We start from the raw sequence: 24569 nt of genomic DNA, 5'->3' as shown, positions 1-24569 counted from the left end.
AATAAGTTAAAGTTAAAGGAAAGGGTGTTAAAACACAGGTAATAAATCAATCACAATGAAAGAAATACTAGTAAAATAAAATAAAGTGCACTATCAAATAATATCATATGCTTGTGAGAATAAGTAAGTTTTAAGTCTGGTTTTGAAAATATCGATGGAGCCAGCCTCCCTAACTGATCGGGGGAGCTGGTTCCAGAGATATGGGGCACGATAGGAGAATGCTCTACTTCCAGCAGATTTTTTCTTAATTTTTGGGACGGTAAGATAATTACCATCCTGTGAATGGAGTATATGGGATGTATGTGGGAGTATATGGGATGATTAGCTCAGATACTGTAAGTATGGGGGTGCAAGCTTGAGTAGAGCTTTATAAATTAGTAGAAGCACCTTAAAGTCCGATCTGGCCTGAATGGGGAGCCAATGGAGACTGATTAAGACCGGGGTTATATGATCGAACTTCCGAGTTCTAGATAGTATTCTAGCAGCTGCGTTTTGTACAAGTTGTAATTTTTTAGTACTACAATGTGGTAGACCAGAGAATAAGACATTGCAGTAGTCCAGTCTAGATGAAACAAAGGCATCTACCAAGGTTTCTGCATCTGAAGCACCTAGAAAGGGACAGATCCTTGAGATATTACGGAGATGGAAAAATGCTGTCTTAGTAATCACCTTAATATGAGCGTCAAATAAAAGAAAAGAGTCAAAAGTCACACCAAGCTCTTTCACTAGTGAGCTAGGAGTAATTATGTAGCTGTCAATGTTTAGACTAAGGCCATCATAATGAATGCTAAAGTGCATAATGCACTGGCCCCCATAGTTCATTGCACCTGATTGTGTCCCACTCCACTGCTGTAAACACATTTGTTTTGCCAGCCGAACGGAGGCGTGCGGGAGCTCGGAAGTAATCTTGGCAGGATCTCTTCAAGGTCCAGCGCTTTGCACACAAGATCAGCAATTGGTTTAATTTCCTGGACCTGCCTACACGCTGCGGAGAGCGATAAAAGAATGGAGAGGGTGTCAGTTGAGCAGGTCAAAGTCAGGGGGTTCATTTACAGTGGTGCTAGGTTTACACAAGACTATGGAGAAAGAAAACTAAAGAAAACAAGACTATGGCTTGCTGGAAAACACCAGAGTGTCTTTCCACAATCCAAATTCCAAATACCAGGCGACGGAGCAAAATTCCTGAAGTGAAAACATGCTCTCCTCTGTGGAAGGTGCTGAGGAGATGCAACAGCAGCATAGGTTCTCAAACCTTTTCACATCAAGGGCCCCTAAACTGACACAAATTAGACCACGGACCCCGATTTGATAAGACTTTGTCGCAGGGTCCCCCATCTGATAAGATTTGTGCTTTTAGATGTTTTATTACAGAAAGTGTATGAAACCCATGACCAAAGTAGTCATACATTCTGTCACTGTGTTAGTTCTGGATATCCAGTTTAGTGAGTAATGTAAAAAAAAACATATTGAGAGTTTCTTCGGAAGAGGGAGGAGAGAGATAAAAGGAGACTTAACGATCAGAGAGAGCCGCGACTGCAAAATAATAATAATAATAATAATAATAATAATAATAATAATAATAATAATAATAATAATAATAATAATAATAATAATAATAATAATGAAAAAAAGCTTCCTTCAATGAAATCCGATGAGTGGTTAGCATGAGCTGAAAGGTATGTGTGACATAACTTTATAACAGCATTTCTGGATATCCCGAGATATCCACAAAAGCACTGAAAATGTTGCTTCTATTTCCAACATCTATATCTCTCCCATCCCAAGACCGTCTTGCTGCAGGGAAACAGGCCCAGGGCTCCCACAGTGATATTGGTGAGTTGCAATATTCATGCGGGGACAATATGTGCTGTTTAATATCCAAACATATGAATGATGCACTATGTGTTTCAAAATTGATATTCAATATTGATATTGGTATAGCTTTTTCCAGGCTGACTTGTATTGGATTTCAATGTAAATTTAGTCCATGAACTGTCGTCCTTTTTTTTTTTTAAATCATTGTATTTGTATCAGATTTTTGCTCTCTACTCATGATACATCATGCTTTAGTTAGTGTGTCTGGTTTTGTTTATGTTTGGCATTGTTTGTTTGCTGGCTCGTTTAGTCTCTTTTGTGGTGTTGTCTTGTGTTATGGACATGTGTTTTTATGAGATTACCACAGGAGTTGTTGTGGCAATAAAGTCAAATCACAGATTGCATTCAATAAATATGATTATAAATATGATGTGATTTCTGATCGCTTTCAAATTAAATGTAGCAAAGTAGGCCATGCGCTCGCTCTCATTAGTTCCAAAGAACAAATAAATGCAACTAAAAAGCATTTGATGTTTGTGAATAATAGGTTTTCAGTAGTCTATAACTAGTCTTTTCCATCTATCATTAATGACCGGTATTCTACTACACGGTCATAATGTGAGCGTAAATGAGGACTTCTGTTTCCTGCCAAGATTCCCCAGAAGAAGACTGTTAATCTACAGCACTGAGTGGCTAGTGCTACCTGTGGCTATTCTTGAAGTCAAAATCAGGGAAAGGAAAGCCTCGTTAGTGGGCACCTGTGATTCACATCATCAGGCAGCCTCACATGTTTGGCCTCCCTGCGAGACCTTTCAATTGAATTTGAAACAACCAGATGACACAGACTGCAAGTGAGAATACCTTGGTGGCAGGTTGCTGCAGCTAATCAGTCTCTACACATAATTGGTTACTTCACATAAAGACAATGGCTTTGTCATTTCACCAGAGTTGTACTGTATAACACGACCCCTGGGCAGCACAGGGACAAAAGGTGACATAGAATAGACGAAGATGAATTCATCTATTCAGCTTCCATCTGCCATTCTGCCCATATGTATGATGTGGCCTTTGGCGGGTCCAGTCATAACTCGCTAGGCTCTTCCCAGCTGTGAAACAGACACCACTGGCCGTGAGAATTAGCCAGTATATATGAATATCTTCCAGGAATCAAGGACACAGGCCATCGTGGATCACATTTCATGACTGTCAGGATATAGGATACGACTAACCATGTGCATTTAACAGTGGTTCTCAATGTGGGGTCTCAGGACCACCAGGGGTCCTTGAGGTGGCTCAGCCTGCAGGGAAAGGTTGTGTAAATTGCTGCATTTGTTTCGCAGCCTCCCAGCATGTAAAAATCAATAATCATTAAAGACTTTCAAAGCCCCTGATTATTACGAACCCACATGCTGCTTATCACAGGATGCAATCAGAGTGGCATTGTGTTGCAAGGGAAGCTCAGGCGCTCAACACGTGACCAAATTAAACGTGAGTTATGAAAAAAATCCCTTCTTCCTATCACTGCTTATTTCCCCCTTTTTCTACCACTTCTCTCTTGTTGTATATCCACATTCGTGCAGACGTGTAGAAAGATTAGCACTGACAAGGCCAATGGCATGATGCAGTGTTCCTTATAGTGAGCTGTGACATTTTCTTGTAAATGAATGTACATTTCGCTACTGTTTATAACCGATTCATACAACACAATATGTGTTCCAACCTATACACCGTTCATAAAAGCTTTTCCATTTACTGTGCTAAACACCTGGTGTCAGGTAGGTGTTTACTGGGAAAGTAATGCGTCTAGATTTCTGGCAGCAACAACAGCAGTTTGGATGAATAGAAGAAGACTGTGGCTGAACTCAAACTTCTTCAACAAAGACCCAAGGGAAAAGAAACAGATTAGACGCTCAGGGAAGGTGAGCTGCTAACAAGAAAGCAACCGTCTCCGAGTCAGTGAAATGAGCTAATGTCAGTCAAGTGATGCCAAAGTACATGAAGTGGCCACTGGGAAATGCAGTGCAAAACACAGACACAATAGCCATGTTCAACTATATAGTCTGTTGTCCATTTTGTAGTGTCCAAATTCTCAACTGATTCACTATAGTCCACTATAAAATACCCACAATGCATGGTGCGCTGGATTTGGTATTCTCATCATCCTTCAGTGCCAGACACCATCTTATACAATTTAAGGTTCTCCATCAGGTTCATTGGTCCAGGATCAAAATTTGTCAGATTGCACCAGATTTCGACCATACCTGTGTTAGATGCAAGGTTGAACCTGCCTCTTTGTACCATCAGTTGGGTCTTCCTCTTATGGCTCTTTTCCACCACATAACAGCACAGTACGGCTCTACTCTTACTGGCCTTACTCGTCTCTACCTGAATAGACTGTCTGATTCCACCGCAAGTTTACTTTCCTCCACCCACAACTGGTCGTCATAGCGACCGCATATCCGCCCTCCGCCCATATATCTTCCCTCCGCCTTCCATTTATATAACATTAAATGAACGCAAGGACATTTTAACACACTGTAGATGGAAAATGAATGGCGGATGAAATCCCTTGGTTGTATGTTGAATGATCTGACTTTAGCCTGTGTGACTTTGGGGCTGTCAGTACTAGTCACTGCGACCATACCAGGAAGTAGGCTATAACATATAATAATAATAATAATAATAATAATAATAATAATAATAATAATAATAATAATAATAATAATAATAATAATAATAAAATAATAATAATAATAATAATAATAATAATAATAATACATACGTTTTATATAGCGCTTTTCTGGGGAACTCAAAGACGCTTTACAATACATAGAAACAGTACATAATGCAGTAAACAAACTAAATAACAAGAACAAATACAAATACAAAACAAATACAAATCAATAGATTTGTATTTGATATAGATAGATAACTTTTACCTCTAACCACAATTCCATTCAGAGATGGAATGGTTAGAGGTAAAAGTTAGATATTGTAGGCTGTTTTGAAGAGGTGGGATTTGAGTTGGGTTTTGAAGGAGGTGAGTGAGTCAGAGTTTCTGATGTTGAGGGGCAGAGAGTTCCAGAGGGTTGGGACAGCGATGGCAAAGGCTCTTTTCCCCCGTGGTGCGGTGCTTGGTTTTGGTGATGGGGGTGAGGAGGTTGGCATCAGCAGAGCGGAGACGGCGGGTGGGGGAGTGGCGCTGGAAGAGATCTGTTAGGTAAGAGGGGGCCAGATTATTGAGGGCTTGGTAGGTGATGAGGAGGATTTTGAAGGGGATGCGGTGCTGAATGGGGAGCCAGTGGAGATGTTGGAGGATGGGTGTGATGTGTTCTCTGGAGCGGGAGTGGGTGAGTAATCGGGCAGCTGAGTTTTGGATATATTGCAGTTTACGGAGAACAGTGGAAGGGAGGCCATAGAGGATGCTGTTGCAGTAATCTAGTCTGGAGGTGATGAAGGCGTGGATGAGTGTTTTGGCGGCTGAGGGGGAGAGAGTGGGGCGGAGTCGTGCAATGTTTCGGAGGTGAAAGAAGGATGTTTTGGTGATGTTGTTGATGTGTGACTTGAAGGAGAGGGTGGGATCCAAGGTTCCAGGGCCCAGTTGCACAAAGCACCTTAGGTTAAGATGTCCCTTAGGGTCCGAGTTAAGGTGTCCATATAATAGAATCGGCTGCACGAAACACCCTTAAATCTTGTGCTTATGTTTTCCTTAAAACGTTTAAACTCATGGAGAAGATTTAAGGGTGTTTTGTGCAGCCGATTCTATTTTATGGACACCTTAACTCTGACCCTAAGGGAAATCTTAACCTAAGGTGCTTTGTGCAACTGGGCCCAGGTTTTTTATTTCAGTGAGACAGTTAACGTTAAAATTAAATCCATACACAAAACCTTTATACTGATTATGAAATACTGGTGCCTCTATACTGTATGACCTACATGGGCAAATGAGACCATCGGCCAGGAGAATCGATATCAATTTGTTGTTATTTACATGCATGCGCTGCGCGGGGGACAGGGGTTATGCTACGGGGAGAAGGGAATTAGCCACCACCCCGGGGTCCACTCACCAGGAAAGGCCACGGCTTCGCTATACCCCCGCCTCCGGCCTAGGGCTTTTATTTCACCAGAGCCGAAGGCAGCAACACAAAAGACTGATGCAAATAACAGAAGAGAAGGTAAGTCCCACTAAACTGGTATCCAGCATTGACAGACAGTATGCGTATCCAGGCACAGTAGACACAATTCTGCCTGACCAATCAGTAGTCTGCAGTTATTTAAAACATTTCATATATCAAGGCCAGTTAGGCAATGTTTGTACCTGACATGTTTCGACTGTTGTTTCTGCAGTCTTCATCAGAGGTGTCACGTGATGTTGGTGTGACGTCATCTATGGCGTGGTTATATTGAGTTTTTTCTCATCCCACCTGAAGTGGTGGGAAACAGCAGTCGAAACATGTCAGGTACAAACATTGCCTAACTGGCCTTGATATAGGAAATGTTTTAAATAATATATACAAGTAGGCTAAATTAACCTCTTTAGTAGTCTGCAGTGTCTTCACATCACCGTATGGTGCCGGCCCACAGCCCTAGAACCCCTGAGAAAGCAGGGACTAAAAACTAGCACGACTCAACCCCAACTCAACCCGGGCTGTCCAGGTTTTTGACCAGTGGAATGAGACGAAAAAGTGAGTCGAGCTGGGTGGGGCCGCGCTAATACCAGCGATGGAAATGGGCCATTAGTGGCTAAGCTCTGGGACAGGATATTTAAGTGCCTTTCTGAAATTCATGGCACAAACATTGAACCCTCTCCGTTCATTGCGTTATTTGGAGTCTTAGTAGACTCGCCCCTGTCTGGGCCTCAGCGGGGGGGGCGGTTGCCCTAACTACGCTTCTTGCAAAAAGGGTAATTCTTTTATATTGGAAATCATCTGACACTCCACCGTTCAGACACTGGGTTAGAGACCTGCTGATGTATCTGGGTGTATAAAAGATCAGATTCTCACTTAAGGGCAAAGCTAGCCATCACCTTTTCTGAGATTTGGGACCCCTACAAAGCGCATCTACTGTAGCAAAGATTGATTTCTAAATAAAGGACCCCCCATTTTTCTTCTCCTTTTCTTTTCTTTCTCTCCTTCCTCTCCATCGACTGTTACCATGTTGAGAAATGTCATGATTCTTGAATTCCGTTGTTTTTTACACCTCGGACCTTATTTCCAGCTTAAAATATGGTGTTTTACTCACCCAGATAACTTTGGTTTCATTCGGATCCCCATTTCATTCGGATTTTTGTTGTTTTTCTGGCAATGTCCTTTTTTCTTCTTGGCAGAGTATTACTGTGTTAGTGGTGGGTGTGTGTGCCTGGTTTGATGTGTATTCTGTACATTTATATACATATATGTATAAAAGTTATTGTATGTGTAATGAATTATAGTGTTGTATGTGGTGTATGTTGTAATATACATTATGTATATAATGTATAATATATGGTGTGCATGATGTATATTGTAATATACGTTATGTATAGAATTGTTGTGTACATTGTAAATATTCTTATATGCATTGGTACCTCACAAGTTAATATCAAAGCATTGGGTTATTGGGGTAATATTGGAATGTATTATTAGGAATAAGTATTGATAGGGATATGTGGGTTGATTTATGATATTGTGTGTGTATGGGTAAGTTTGTATACATATGTATGTATGTATGTATGTATGTATGTATGTGTATACATGAGCGTGTGAGGAGGAGCGTGGAAGTTGGTATATGCATGTATACATTTGTTTATGAATGATTTGGGGGCAGGACTCGATAAGCCTAGGCTTCTTCCGGCCCCTTTTCAAACAGTTCGCCTTTTCTTTATGTTGGAGTTTATGTATTTTCCTTTTGCTGAAGTCTATTGGACTGTTATGTTTACTGGTTTTTTCATTTTTTGTATTGTTTTAACTGTTTGAAATAAATCGTTTCAATCAATCAATCAATCAATCAATCATAGAAGATATTCTGCTCCGAGTCGAGTCCTGGAACTGGCCAAAAAGGGCCAAGGGGCATACACACTGCAAATAATGTATTTTCTGCAACGTAGCGGTTCATATGCTCATAATATCGTCCATAAATGAACGTGAATCGCTGCTCCGGGCTGCTTCGGGCAGTCTTGGGGAGCTTCGGCCAGCCTTGGTTTCCTCATCCAGGGTCTGTGAATCCAACTCTCACCCCAAGTTATTTTGGGCACACGAAAGAAAGTCTCTACCGCAGCCACTGTTTATCAGAGAGGGGAAATCCTCAGACATGGTGACACAGCATTGTGTGGGGTCCGATGTATCGACTATCGTCATTTCTAGAGACATCCAGATCTCCATCATCTGGCCTCAGGTCCCACTCTCTGCAACAGAGGCATTCCTCCTCTGTGTGCATAGGGTTCCACAGGAACACCACCAGTCACCATTTCTTCTCGGCCGTGCAGCGGCTTCTTCGTCCCTGGCCTGTTGTTCCTCTCTCTCTCTCCTCGTCCGCTCTTCAATTTCGATCAGCTCTTCATCCATATACTCTGGCTCAAATCGATAAGGGCGGCTATCGTATTCAAAGTCATCATCCATATCCTCGAAATCAGACACATTTTATTTATTTATTTTATTTCTTTGTTTTTTTTGGGGATCAGGGACAGTACACATTAATCAACCACAAGGTAAATGTGCCAGTGTTAGCCAAAGGGCTAAATTTCAACTGTCGTCCCTGCAGCCAGATGTCATAGGCCATTCACTAATAGGAAACAAATACACAAAAGCAAAACATTGCATACAGTAGAAGCAAGTTAGTACAGCAATAACAACAGTATATCAATAGACTACCAATTAGTTAAATTAGTCATTCTCTAAGGGGGAGCTAAACATTTCAAGAATAAGCATGTAGGGCATAAAGGCAGGTCAGACTACATTCAAGCAAGCTGACGAACATACAATCCAATCCATACACACATAATATACAGCGGTTTACGTAGAACACACAAGGAGGGCTTGCAAAGTAGAGATTGACTTATAGTATTATACGTGCTCACACAGCTGATTGGCCATAAAATTTGCTGTACGTTGTACTGGTATGTGCATGTATGTGGTATGTGGTAGAATATTCCAAAGGTGTGCTGCTTTCACTGAGAATGCAGACTGGCTAAAGGAGCTGGTCCTATGTGCAATGACACAATTGCCCTAGAGACAGATCTATTATGTCTGCTACTGTGAGTGTTATTCTGCTTGATAAACTCAAATATTCTGCCATTTTTCACAAAATCTTCCAGGTGCCTATTAGATAGCCTACTCAGTAGTTGTTGTAAACAAGTCGAGTCACGGGAGAAATGGCCCCGGTGCGTGGTGATTCCTGGTAGACAATAGCCAGGTGAATCTTGAATCTTGAATCTTGAATCTTGAGGTAGACAAAGGAGTCAGCAGGAAACTCACAACTTTAGCGGGACTTGGGGCGAGAGTTGGATTCACAGACCCCGGGTGAGGAAACCGAGGCTGCCCGAAGCAGCCCGGAGGAGAATTGAATTGTATATGCAATTTATGGATGATATTATGAGGATATGAACCGCTCCGCTACGTTGCAGAAAATACGTTATTTACAGTGTGTACTACGTATGCCCCGTAGTACACACTATACACACAAAGATCCTCTACTGAATCTCCCATATATTACTGCAACATTTATGTCAGTACTGGATTATTATTATTAAACTATTATTAAACCTTTATTTAACCAGGTGAGTCCCATTGAGATCTCTTTTTTGATGGAGCCCTGGCCAAGATAGCAGCAATACAGTTTCAACCAGACACACAATCAAATATTAAAAGCATATAGGTCAAAGCATACAGTGGTAAATCACAGAATCAAAAGCCAAAAATAAGACAGGAACACACAAGCAGCACATAAGGAAGCATTAAAACACAAAAGCAAAACATGAAACACAACATGTAATGTAAGCAAACAGGCCTACAGTAGCTACGGAAGCACTCACAACCAAATTATGTTGATGTTGTATATTATGCATTCTTCTGGTCAGTCTTCATGCACTAGATTTTTGGCCCCGGTGCGGTAATGCACCAGGGGCCCTATGTTCCCGCATGTCGCCAGGACACATTATGCACTACTTTACGCACGACAATGCTCAATGCTCCACACATGGCGGCCGGCCACTAGAGGGCGCCGCCGCCCCAGTGCTGCAGCCAGAGGATCTGTGCACATGCGCTGTTCACTCTCAAAACAAAGGGATTCCTGAGGGTGGCTATCTCCGCCCAGCAGGGTTGAGTGAAGCCGAAATCCTGCCAGATGAGATCAGTGAACCAGATTCTGAGTTGAGTTAGAGACCTCTGTGAGGTCCCCGCCGCTCTGAACTTTCTTATGTAGAGCTGTTGTTTCTAGATTTGCGCACAGTGCGTTGTGTATTTATATACAGTCTAGCTCTGTAAATATGGCATTTTAAACTGTAATATCTTTTGTCTCGCCAAAAGTAACCATGTAGATTCCCACTTTGAGATCAGTTTATCAAAATGACGCCTGTACGGAAATCTGAATTTCGTTGTCGGAGATTGCTCCTAGCAGCCACAGTCTGAGGTGCTCTCGGTAACAAACCGTCATACAGGGGGAAATGATTATCCTATGAACTGATCTTTGCAGCTCTGTTGATTAGCTAATGTTTCCGTAGCATTTGGTTAACGTTATGATTTAATTCATTTTGTAACAAATGTTGGTGAAATCTGGAGTAACTAATAAAACACATTATTTTCTGAACTTACTTCAGTCCCCAACCAACTTTGCGCACCTTTCTCAAAACAATGTCCTTTTTATTGCGGTCCATCGATATACAGTCTGGTAGACAGATCAAGCAGTGTCTTCCTTTTGTTTTACCCATGGTTTTACCAAGCAGTGTCTTCTCTATGTAAAATAGATCTATAAGGTGAAGAGCCTGTCCAGCCAATGACGGCTTGAGACTGGCTGCCACAGCTGTCAATCATCCCTTTTTATATGTCAAATAACTACTTAAAAACAAACTGATCAGAAAAATGACCACTTGCACAGGCATTAGCATGATAATAACTATCTAAAATGACACAACCCACCTATGGAAAAAATGGGTGACGATACCATGCACCGGTTTATTGCCAGGTTTCGACCTGGCCTTGTTTTAAATCATGGGGCATTGATATTCATCACACATTGTAAAGCCCTCATACATCACTGCTCCTTCTATGACCGGGTTGGGTGGCCTTCACTGACATTGTGTAGACTCAGTCATTGGTACATTTTATTTATAAGGCCATTTTAGGGAGTTTTATTCAACAGAGAAGTGTGGGAAGATACTCCCTACGTTCCCAGGGCTCATATTTACTAACGGTCTCCAATAAGAGATGGGGACTTGGACTTGAGTCGCACTTAAGTCACACACACAGTGACTTGAGACTTGACTTGAGACCCGTCCTCAAAGATACACACACACACATATATACACATACATGTATATACACACACACACACACACACACACACACACACACACACACACACACACACACACACACACACACACACACACACACACATATATATATATATATATATATATATATATATATATATATATAGATATAGATATATATATATATATAGATATATATATAGATAGATATAGATATAGATAGATATATATATATATATATAGAGAGAGAGAGAGAGAGAGAGAGAGAGAGAGACAGTTGTTCACACAGAACCTCCTATTCGACAGGTAAGAGGAAATCCATTCTAAAGCTGTACCAGATAGGCTATCCCCACCTAGTGCCTCATTCTAACAGGATGCTGTGATCGATCGTGTCAAAGGATGCGCTAAGGTCCAGGAGTACCAGGACTGAGAACATGCCAACATCAAGTCATTAAAAGTCTGTTGGTAACCTTGAGCAGAGCACTCTCAGTGTTTTGTACTGCTGTGAGGATACGGCGCAGGCAGCAGCAATCTCGTGAAGAGGCACAAAGGCACAAGACGAAGACGGAGATATTGTGAATGCTTGACCTTGCCCAGTCACACTGTACTTCTCAGAAGCAGCTAATTAGCGAATAATAACTGGATGTTTTGGTGCGGTAGCTACAGGACAGATGAGGAACTAGTACAATAGCTTACAGGTAGGTATGATGAAAAACAATAGGACATGCTTTTTGATCTTGGTAGGTGGTGGCTTTTACTGAAGGCATATTGAAGTGAAGTGCATTGTTAGCATGGCTTCAAAGGGAGTCAAAGCTTTGAGCTACTGCTACAGTATGTTCAACCCGACGTGGAGGTAATGTTATACAGTACAACACACAGACACCCCTTCCATTGTTTTGACTGTGATGAAAGCTTTCTGGGTTGTCAGCCATCATACCAGTCTCTCATGCAGAAATGCGCTCTCGTCACTGAATGTTGCAGAGACAGATGGTATAAGGTAATGGATTTCTTTCATATAGCAAGATATTCTAGATCAAACAGCCTGAAAGCACTTTGCACCTATCATGAAATTAAATAAATGAAATGATGTAACCCATTTGGAATTGCATTTATTCCTGCCCTTTGCTCCCTAAAGGCAGCTCCAGATGTTGGGAAATGAGGCTGTGAGATCTCTCTCTTTGTCTTTTTTGCATTGTTATGCTTTATTGGACAGAGAGAGAGACAGGAAAGCAAGGGACAGAGAGCGAGAGGAGGATGCAGCAAAGGACCACGGGCTGAATTTGAAGCCGGTCTGTGAGATCTTAATTAGTGACTGTAGACTTGTTACTGAAGTGATAATGCTAATGAGACTAACCCTTCTCTTTGGCATATTAAATATTTTTACTGCTCCAAAGCACATAATGACCATGAAATATCTGCAGTTTGTTTGATCGATACCATTGACTAATGCCTGGTTCAGACTAGGCACTCCGAGCCCTCGGCATGCTGTCTTTGGAGCTCGGTGACAAACCCCTCCATATCAGAGGCAAATCACGTTGGCTCGGCACTCGCTTAATAAGTGTGAACTGTGAACTGTTCAAAGATGCAAGCGGGGAGCTCCCCGAGATCTCGAAGATGAGTCACAGAGGTGACGTCCCACACAGATCAATATCTGGCGTTGGATTCTAAATTGCAATTACTGCCTGATCTTTCTGCGTCTCTTTTGGGCTGCCGGAAAATGACAATTGAATAATTATCACTAATAGCAAAAATACCATCCTCATGGATCCATATCAGTTTGCTTAGAAAGCTGAGCAGGTCTGTGGAGGTCGGAGGATACAGTCCATTCAGCTATCCATCACACTACTGCAACACCTGGAGACCCCCAACATCTATGCCCACATAGATTTCAGTTCTGCCTTCAATACAATTAACCCGGTCAAACTCTTCATTAAACTACTGGACATGAACATTGATCCCTGCATCTGTCACTGGATCCACAGCTTCCTCTGGAACAGGCAACAGAGGGTAAAGATAAACACCACAGCCCTGTTAGAAAATGTTCCCTATTACAGAAATAACACTATGTAACACTATATAATAATAATAGGCCTATATAGTGTGTTCGGCATTTTTTTTTTTTACTAGTGTCCGAATTCTCAACTGTTATTTTGATTCACTATATACAGTAGCCCACTATAAAATACCTAGAGTTCACTATATGATAAACACAACATAGGGAATAGTGAGTGAATGAGTGAACCATTCCAAACACGACTTACATCTTACCCTTTGTACCTCAGCACAGGACAGCAGCACCCCAAGGCGTCTTCTCACCTTGGTTATATTCTCTGTCTACACAAGCCATCTCACATCCCACTTCAGCCCCATCAATATGCACATAGATAAACCAAGGCAAGCACTTACCTGGTGCACAGACTTAATAACCTTGCACTCAAGAACTCATCGACTTCAGACGCAAGCCACACCCGAAAACCGGCGAAATCATATCCATCACTAACCTTGTGAGGAAGGTGGATTCACGCGAGATCATGAGATCACGATCACACGACAGATCCATCTTGCCATGCTCCAATCTATTGGTTTGAATCCGAAACACCAGTGGTTTTGCACCAATCAGCTTAAGCAGCTACGGGCGGGCACCCGGTTTGTTTTCACGTAACCATCTTGGAATCTCTGAGTTGTATGAATCAAATCACTTCATCACAAATGGACATTGTAAAGGGCAAGGCAATACTTTCTGACCCCACTCTCCAGCACACCATGTTTTGCTGTTGCCCTCTGGCAGGCGCTACAGTTCACTGCACACCAAAACAACACGTTTTAAAAACAGCTTCTTTCCAACTGCCATATGAACTCTGAACTCCCTCTGACAATTCCATTATGTCTATGCTGTGTCTATGATGTTTCATATTCATGTATTTATTATTGAGACCATGAAACATTGTGGAATGTATGTTATGTTTACTGTGCTGTGCTGTGGGTCCTGTATTGTATATTTAAGCAATAGATGACTACAGGCCATGGTATATGCTTATTATACCACACCTACAGTAAGGGTTGAAAACACCGTTAGGTGTGGTATAATAAGCATACTCTGCTGTGAAATTCCATTAGCTCCGACAACTGTATCACGGTCTGAAGTGATCTATTGCTTTTATAAAAGGGTTACCAAGTATGGCTATATGAAAATGATGATGATGATGATGATGATGATGATGATGATTATTATTATATTTAAATGTCTTAAATCACTGTTTGGACCTGAGCCCCTCTGGCTCACAGCTGTGAGCCAATCAGATTGCTTGATTGATATATACCGTAAATTCCGGACTATAAGCCGCGGCTTTTTTCCCGTTTTTTGGCCTTTTTTGGCCCCTGCGGCTTATATAACGGTGCGGCTTATCTATGGATTTTTTCAGAAAAAAAAAACGGAATTCTCTCTTCTTTAGCACTCTTTCTAACTATAAATCCACTTCTGTTTTAATTTCCTCTCTTGCCCTCTTTTCACCACACTGTATGACACTGTATGACACTGTGTGCACTGTAAAAAAGAAACACAGGTGGTGTTATGTTGTTTTGTTGAAATGTTAATAAATGGGAGCTTCCTCAAACAGCCATCTCTTTCCCGACAATCCCCTCTGTGCATGAACCCTTACATATGGTAATTAAACATTAAATAAAAAAAATAAAAAAAAATACCATTAAAACACCCGCAGCTTATAGTCCGGTGCGGCTTATATATGTAAAAAACAGTCAACTTTGCAGGTGCGGCTTATACTCCGGTGCGGCTTATAGTGCGGAATTTACGGTAATTATTATTTACTGATTGTATGTTGTACTGATGTTTCATGTTGGAACCAACATTGGCTAGAAAAAATAGCCTATCCCTATGTCATGATGAGATTAGATTGGTGAAAGTTTGTCCAGAATGATATTGTTTTCTCTCCCCTGCTGCACAGGTAGGATGATGCACATAAATATAGCCTACCTTATGTAAAGTCATTGCAGAAATGTGTTTTTATTGTAAAACTAAATGTGAAGTAGGGCCAATTTATTGGAGCGGACATCACAGTATAGGACATGACAGTAGAACCGCATTACGCTGTCACTTATCTAAATCACGTTAAATCTGCAAGGGATATATATAGCCCCAGGATGACATATATGTTTCACATAGGGTTGTGTTTTGATTTCGCGATTTTATTTTGTCCAATATTGAAATGTTCTACAATTGCATGTTGTGTTAACATTACACATTATTTCTATCTACCTTTCTATCTATTTAGGCTAATTTGGATGCTATTTATTATCGAAATGTATTAGCCCAATGCATGCTGGGAGATTTCACATGTGTGGCTTTGTACCTGTCTGCTGTCTGATGCGCGAGGGAGTGAGAGAGAGAGAGAGAGCAGGGACAGAGTGAGATGGCAGAGGAGAGTCCGCGCAATTACGCACAATAATAGAACCGGCAAACTTTTTTTCCATCAGTCATTGTGCCTGTCTGATGAGCAAGAGAGAGGGAGTGACACAGAGAGAGAGGGGACAGAGAGTGAGATGGCAGAGGACAGCTCCGTGCAACCGGCGCACTGAATAGGCCTGGTTTTGGAAAGCGCTAAGCGCTAAATTAACGCCAGGGCGGAAGATATCGTTAGGCCGGTATTTAAGGCCGAAACGCCCATTCTGGCCTATTCTGGCACTGCGCCACGCCTGTTTGGCGTAAAGCGCATTTCGGGGCCTAAAGCCATGTTGCTATCTTCCCGAGGCAGGCGCAAGGCACGTTTTTTTGCGTTTAACGCCAGTTTTTGCGCCTAAGGCCTGTGGGAGAATAGGGCCCACTGTGTGACTTTGATCAAGCTCTGATGCCTTGCACTCAAACTCTGACTCACTTGCCAACCATAAGGAGCCATTAGTAAGACTGTCACCACCCCATATACTGTAGCACAAAATATCTATAATACAACTGGGGGGAGTTGATGGAGTTGTTGATCAATACCAATGACCTGACGATTACTTCGCCATGTGATCATCAAAACTCACTTTCAGGTCTATACTCTCTCTCTCTCTCTGGGAGAGGGGCAAACTGCACATTGGAATTTCAAGAGACTCCAAATCCAGGGAATTGTGTAGGAGGAGACAAGTTTGGTTGATGTTGTTGCCATTCCAACTATAATGGCCCTTTAATGGTAAAGCAGCACTAAATCACATAGGGCTGATCGATCATTACTCTGCTATGGATTGAAACTTTCAAGCATGTTGTGCTTCTGGCCACGCCTTAATCAGTGATGTCACATCAGGTGTTCTCCATCAGTTTAAAATTTTCTGCCCTATGTGATTAGTGTTGATTTGCTTTGTTTTCTGCCCTATGTGATTTAGTGTTGATTTGCTCCAGACTCAGGCTCAGACTCAACAACAATCTCAAGGATCAAGTGAACTTTATTGTCATATGTAGCAGAGCTACAATGAAAGTTAAAAGCCCTGAAACCTGTCATTCTTCGTCTGAGCCAAACATTTTCCCTAACTCACAGATAACTTCAAATACAGCAGTCGTCGAGCATCAATGCTACAGAAACAAAGCATATTGTTATGTTGACTTTATTACTTTTTTTTTATATAAATTGTGTAATAAATGAGTTGTACTAACTTATTATTTGTTCCTATAATTCTGCTTTCAGAGCTATTATTAATTCTTAAGTTATTACTAAAACCAATAATAGAATCAGAGGCAATTAGGCTATGTGAAAACAAGTAGGCTAGTGTTACATTTACAACCGGCCCTTTGAGGGCAACCATAATGCTGATGTCGCCCGGGATTAAATTGAGTTTGACACCCCTGAATAGATGATGAATGTTCTCATTTGCCCTAAGGAAAGCAATTCAAAGTGGCATAGTCATTAGAGAGATTGTTCTTCATAAACCTAAGGCCACAACATTTAATTTGTATCCATTATTATAAACAGCCTTGTCCTGCATGCATCAGGATCCCTGAGCATGAGCAAGATGTTACTCACTGTGAATCACTCTGAATAAGAACATCAGTTAAATTGCTAACACATTTGGAAATTAATGCAAATTGTACTAGACGATCTGCCAACACGAGGCAGAGAGGCCTGTAAGCTGCCAGCCTTAGCAAAGGACTGGGCTAGCAGAAGACAAGCCTGGGCCTGTGGAGGACCAGCCGCCCAGACTTGAGAAGCAACACAAGGACTTGTCACAGCCCGGCACAACACCCGCTGTAGAGACAGCTGAAGCAACCGCATCATCCCTCCCTCTAAGCGCACAGCGCATAGAGGGGAACGGGACACAAGAGCACACCGCAATGGCCTCAACCCGCCTGCTGTAACAGAACACACCGTGGCGTCCCCAGCCACACACACACACACACGTCTGTCCCCAGCCAACGTGCAGACTTGAACACACACACACACACACACACAGACACACACACAGTCAAATTTACTGTGAAATGGTACTGTAAAATGTCCTGCTATTCACCTTATGTAGCCACGCCCATTTGACCCGGTTGTGTGGCCATATCAAAACTTCCGGCTAAAAATAATAATAAAACAAAATAAAAAATGGCTGCGCTGCTCCAATATCATCTAACTCTGAATTAACTAATAATTTAGCCAATTGTATGTAACATACCAAATAAAAGCAAACGGCAATGTCTAAGAATGCAACGCCATGTAACTGGCTCGTTAAGTCTCGCATTCCAGGGAATTACGTTAACGTCTGCGGGTCTTATTGACGTTAGTGGCTCGCGCTGCCTCGGAGGAGAAACAACTATCTGAAGCTTTCTTTGTTGGAGTCCAGGTATGTTTTACAAGAAAGTGCTCGTCATTGTCGACCATAACGTTATCTGACCTGGCTAACAGTGGATACTCGCTTGCTTGCTGTGTACCGGCTCAAAGTAGTAGGCTACGTTCTTTATTTTACCCCTTCACTGTCCGCTCCAAAAACAACTCTTATTTTGCGCCGTGACCGCCGGAAGTGTTAAAAGGACCCGGAAGAATTTGGCCCACTGTAAGGTCTGAACATAAGGTGAATAGCATGTCTGGTAGAGTAGCCATGTCTGTCTAAACAGCGATACATTATACAAAAACAAACAAAAATATTCCTTATAAATACTATCATCAGTGTGTAATCTATTTTTAACAAATAATTAAGTATTGCAGTGGTGATGGTCTCTCTCCTCATCCTGTGTGGAGGTGACGGTCTCTCCTCCTCCTGTGTGGGTGGTGCTAGTCTCTCTCTCCTACTCCTGTGTAGAGGTGATGGTCTCTCCATTGTAGATGATGTCTTTAGGATTTGGAGCCGGAGGACAAAACTCTTCTTCAGGAAGAATCTTCTGGAAGATCGACTCCGCCAGGCTGACAGAGTGCTGGTATCCCAGGCCACCATCCGGACCGGAGCACACGTAGACATTGGACGGAAGGTTGTGACCTTCCACCTCGACCCCCGAGCCGTCGGCCATGTTGAAATACAAACACCACAGGACAGACGGACGGCCCGCTTGGCCATGTGACTCTGGCATTCGGAACATCCTGGTAACCACAGGTGACAGGTCGTGGTGAGCGGAGCCGAGTGACTGACAGGTGAGGTGGACCAGGTATGTCCCAGGCATGCAGGTCATGGTGGATGGACAGAGTTCCACCAGTCTGACTGACGGACCCCCTGCCTCTACTGGAGGAACCGTTACAATGGAAACCTCTTGGCGGCCTGAGTCACTGGGCAGGACGGAACCATCCGTTATCAGAACACATCTAGAGATAAACCTGGTGGGCATTGCCGTTCGTGTCCGCTCCGCCCCCACATAGCCGTCCTCCACAACAAAATGGCCACAGCCAATTCGCTGTCCTCGGCTATCAATCACCGCCTTGCACCTGTTGGAGTTCTTGTCAACCAGCAGACAGTGGACTGAGTGTCTCAGGCAGTAGATTCCTCCAAACACGGCAGACATCCTACAGAAACACTGCGGTATTTCTCCAAGGCCATAGAGAGTAAACAGGAAGGGCGTGTTGCCGTAGCGTCCTAGGCAATGCAGGAAGTGGCGTGTAGATGCAAGCCCCACCTCTGTGGGCGTGTCTTCTGTTGCCATGGCAATGGAGTGAAGTAGGAAATGTTGCAAGTTGTCACCAAGCTGCTGGTGATGCAGGAAGTCCAAATATGGCCGACCAATGAAGGCTTGATGCTCCTGCGTCTCCTCCAGACAAGAATTCAGGAAATGCATCAACTTCCTCTTTTCCACCACAGACAGCTGTCTGCTGGCAAACACGTCAGCTCTGCTGCAGGGCACCTGTTCCACATTTCCTTGGCGATAGGTGAGTATCCTGGTGACGTTCTTGAACTCTGCATAGCGACTGACATTTGATTTGATGAGCAGTTCAACCAATGAGCCACGAGAATACATCAGCTTTGACACCAGGTCGATGTTGAACCGCCATCCTTCTTTCAGCAGCTGAGCATAGCTGATCTTCATGATAGGCTCTGAATGGCTGTGGTCAGCAGAGGGGCGTGGCTGACTGGCCCATGGATCTACCCTCTCCTCCCCTCCTCCCTCCTGCCCATCGCTCCATTCCTCTCCATCCTGGTTCTCCTCCTGGACCTGGATCTCCTCATGGACCTGCTTCTCTTCCTGGACCTGCTTCTCCTCCTGGACCTGCTTCTCCTCTTGGGTGTTCAGCTCTGCACTTTCTGTTTCTGTGACATCTTCGTGACCTCCTGCTTCTTCTTCTGTGGTGTTTGGAGCAGCAGGTCTCTTGACATCTTCCACCTCCTCGTATTCCGCACTGGTGTAGCAGTAGACCTGCAGGTTCCTGACGGGGGCAGAGTCTGAGTTTGACAGGTAGATCAGCTCCTCTCCTTCCTCCAACAGACTGGACCAATCAGGGAGCTCCTCTGGCTGTGACCCCGCCTGGACCTCCTGGATCCAGCTCAGCAGGCTGTTGAAATTGAAGCTCGCCCAGCGGCCGGCATAGTAACTCTCCCTGTCGAGGTGCAGGACTCTCTGTCCGACTCGGGCGCAGGCTGCAGCTACTACTGACTCAGCAAGACCTGTGCCCAAAATGATAACGTCAAAGTCTTCGGGCAGCTCCTCGGCAGCCATGTTGTAGTTAGCAATGTCAGACTGATTAGGGGACACCGAGCAATTGTAATGTCATCAGTGATGTCATCAGTGAGTGATGTCATCAGTTATGTCATCAGTGAAAATGTCATCAGTGATGTCACTTGAGCAATTGTGATGTCATCAGTTATGATGTCATCAGTGATGATGTCATCAGTGATGTCACTCGAGTAATTGTGATGTCATCGGTGAAGATGTCATCAGCCCCTAGTGGCCAAACTTGACTACGTCGAAGCCACAGCTTGTTTTTGTGGACCACTGATGTCACTGATGAACACAGAAGTCACGCATGAACACAGTGAGATCACAAAGGTCACACGTGAACACAGTGAGATCACGCACTCAATTCTACTATAGAATTGTGTAGGGTTCTAAATTTCAGGGGTGACAATTTATGTTAATTGGTCAGGCCGGGTCGGGCTCAGGCTGCACACACACACACACACACACACACACACACACACACACACACACACACACACAAATCTAATGTCTATGTATTTATTACAGTAGGCTAAACTGATACTCTGTCTTTATTCTCTCTCACATCACACTCTGCATGCTTACACACACACAAACACAGCACACACACACAGCATAGAGTTCTCAGTTTCAGCCTGAGCCCGACGGGACCCGACCCGGCCAGACGGGCTCGGCTGTCAGTGACATCATGAGTGAAGTCATAAATCACTGATGTCATACAGATATTCAGATCAACTTTATTACCCCGCATGGAGAAATTAATTTGGTCCAGTGTTCCAGACATAAGCATCCTAAAATCCACAGTACAGACAATGGATATAATCTCACACCTATAATCGGAGAGGTTTCCGAGCAAAATTGCTCAAATGCGCATGCTCGCTTACAAAGGGAGCGAGCTCACAGCCCCCAGCCAATCATTGCGGCACGTCCACAGCAAAATACCGGAAACAGAGTCACCGCCATGACAGTTCTCTGCATCTCCGGGAAAACGTTATTTTACAGCCAAAATATTGTTCTGATATCAACAACTAGCCAACATAGATCTAAGCTGGTGGGCTTTATGGAAAGAGCGTGACTCAAACTGGTTAAAAGTTATTATGGACAGCGTTTTGAGCCTGGCTAACACTTAGTTAGCAAACGTAGCTCACAGCTAACACAGCTAACAGCTATTAGCTAATGCCAATACTGTACAAAAACAACGCAACAGACATAAATTGATCTCTTTTAGAATTTAGGGAGACACCACAGGGAGATATTGAGATAGAGCTGCAGCTGCCAGATATATGCCCCTGTAGAGTCTAGATACTGGTTGTGGTGATGGTGATGCCTGTCCTTCTGAGACTGACTGATTAGACTCTTCAGACTGAAGAATCAGTCGCGCTGCCTCGGAGGAGAAACAACTATCTGAAGCTATCTTTGTTGGAGTCCAGGTATGTTTTACAAGAAAGTGCTCGTCATTGTCGACCATAACGTTATCTGACCTGGCTAACAGTGGATACTCGCTTGCTTGCTGTGTACCGGCTCAAAGTAGTAGGCTACGTTCTTTATTTGACCCCTTCACTGTCCGCTCCAAAAACAACTCTTATTTTGCGCCGTGACCGCCGGAAGTGTTAAAAGGACCCGGAAGAATTTGGCCCACTGTAAGGTCTGAACATAAGGTGAATAGCATGTCTGGTAGAGTAGCCATGTCTGTCTAAACAGCGATACATTATACAAAAACAAACAAAAATATTCCTTATAAATACTATCATCAGTGTGTAATCTATTTTTAACAAATAATTAAGTATTGCAGTGGTGATGGTCTCTCTCCTCATCCTGTGTGGAGGTGACGGTCTCTCCTCCTCCTGTGTGGGTGGTGCTAGTCTCTCTCTCCTACTCCTGTGTAGAGGTGATGGTCTCTCCATTGTAGATGATGTCTTTAGGATTTGGAGCCGGAGGACAAAACTCTTCTTCAGGAAGAATCTTCTGGAAGATCGACTCCGCCAGGCTGACAGAGTGCTGGTATCCCAGGCCACCATCCGGACCGGAGCACACGTAGACATTGGACGGAAGGTTGTGACCTTCCACCTCGACCCCCGAGCCGTCGGCCATGTTGAAATACAAACACCACAGGACAGACGGACGGCCCGCTTGGCCATGTGACTCTGGCATTCGGAACATCCTGGTAACCACAGGTGACAGGTCGTGGTGAGCGGAGCCGAGTGACTGACAGGTGAGGTGGACCAGGTATGTCCCAGGCATGCAGGTCATGGTGGATGGACAGAGTTCCACCAGTCTGACTGACGGACCCCCTGCCTCTACTGGAGGAACCGTTACAATGGAAACCTCTTGGCGGCCTGAGTCACTGGGCAGGACGGAACCATCCGTTATCAGAACACATCTAGAGATAAACCTGGTGGGCATTGCCGTTCGTGTCCGCTCCGCCCCCACATAGCCGTCCTCCACAACAAAATGGCCACAGCCAATTCGCTGTCCTCGGCTATCAATCACCGCCTTGCACCTGTTGGAGTTCTTGTCAACCAGCAGACAGTGGACTGAGTGTCTCAGGCAGTAGATTCCTCCAAACACGGCAGACATCCTACAGAAACACTGCGGTATTTCTCCAAGGCCATAGAGAGTAAACAGGAAGGGCGTGTTGCCGTAGCGTCCTAGGCAATGCAGGAAGTGGCGTGTAGATGCAAGCCCCACCTCTGTGGGCGTGTCTTCTGTTGCCATGGCAATGGAGTGAAGTAGGAAATGTTGCAAGTTGTCACCAAGCTGCTGGTGATGCAGGAAGTCCAAATATGGCCGACCAATGAAGGCTTGATGCTCCTGCGTCTCCTCCAGACAAGAATTCAGGAAATGCATCAACTTCCTCTTTTCCACCACAGACAGCTGTCTGCTGGCAAACACGTCAGCTCTGCTGCAGGGCACCTGTTCCACATTTCCTTGGCGATAGGTGAGTATCCTGGTGACGTTCTTGAACTCTGCATAGCGACTGACATTTGATTTGATGAGCAGTTCAACCAATGAGCCACGAGAATACATCAGCTTTGACACCAGGTCGATGTTGAACCGCCATCCTTCTTTCAGCAGCTGAGCATAGCTGATCTTCATGATAGGCTCTGAATGGCTGTGGTCAGCAGAGGGGCGTGGCTGACTGGCCCATGGATCTACCCTCTCCTCCCCTCCTCCCTCCTGCCCATCGCTCCATTCCTCTCCATCCTGGTTCTCCTCCTGGACCTGGATCTCCTCATGGACCTGCTTCTCTTCCTGGACCTGCTTCTCCTCCTGGACCTGCTTCTCCTCTTGGGTGTTCAGCTCTGCACTTTCTGTTTCTGTGACATCTTCGTGACCTCCTGCTTCTTCTTCTGTGGTGTTTGGAGCAGCAGGTCTCTTGACATCTTCCACCTCCTCGTATTCCGCACTGGTGTAGCAGTAGACCTGCAGGTTCCTGACGGGGGCAGAGTCTGAGTTTGACAGGTAGATCAGCTCCTCTCCTTCCTCCAACAGACTGGACCAATCAGGGAGCTCCTCTGGCTGTGACCCCGCCTGGACCTCCTGGATCCAGCTCAGCAGGCTGTTGAAATTGAAGCTCGCCCAGCGGCCGGCATAGTAACTCTCCCTGTCGAGGTGCAGGACTCTCTGTCCGACTCGGGCGCAGGCTGCAGCTACTACTGACTCAGCAAGACCTGTGCCCAAAATGATAACGTCAAAGTCTTCGGGCAGCTCCTCGGCAGCCATGTTGTAGTTAGCAATGTCAGACTGATTAGGGGACACCGAGCAATTGTAATGTCATCAGTGATGTCATCAGTGAGTGATGTCATCAGTTATGTCATCAGTGAAAATGTCATCAGTGATGTCACTTGAGCAATTGTGATGTCATCAGTTATGATGTCATCAGTGATGATGTCATCAGTGATGTCACTCGAGTAATTGTGATGTCATCGGTGAAGATGTCATCAGCCCCTAGTGGCCAAACTTGACTACGTCGAAGCCACAGCTTGTTTTTGTGGACCACTGATGTCACTGATGAACACAGAAGTCACGCATGAACACAGTGAGATCACAAAGGTCACACGTGAACACAGTGAGATCACGCACTCAATTCTACTATAGAATTGTGTAGGGTTCTAAATTTCAGGGGTGACAATTTATGTTAATTGGTCAGGCCGGGTCGGGCTCAGGCTGCACACACAC

The 24569-nt window shown here is 44.0% G+C and overlaps 2 pseudogenes across 2 annotated transcripts; both read right to left on the bottom strand.

Moving 5' to 3' along the window:
- Positions 1–18539: 18539 nt before the first annotated feature.
- Positions 18540–20390, bottom strand: LOC310786140 (rab proteins geranylgeranyltransferase component A 1 pseudogene; annotated as a pseudogene). The gene has a single exon. The product of its transcript is annotated as a rab proteins geranylgeranyltransferase component A 1 pseudogene (transcript).
- A 1872-nt stretch (positions 20391–22262) lies between these two features.
- On the bottom strand, positions 22263–24113 carry LOC310786139 (rab proteins geranylgeranyltransferase component A 1 pseudogene; annotated as a pseudogene). The gene has a single exon. The product of its transcript is annotated as a rab proteins geranylgeranyltransferase component A 1 pseudogene (transcript).
- Between the last annotated feature and the right edge of the window lie 456 nt (positions 24114–24569).

Source organism: Poromitra crassiceps (genome assembly GCF_964638095.1).
Source record: "Poromitra crassiceps genome assembly, chromosome: 12".
Lineage (NCBI taxonomy): Eukaryota > Metazoa > Chordata > Actinopteri > Beryciformes > Melamphaidae > Poromitra > Poromitra crassiceps.
This window is presented reverse-complemented; position numbering and strand designations above follow the sequence as displayed.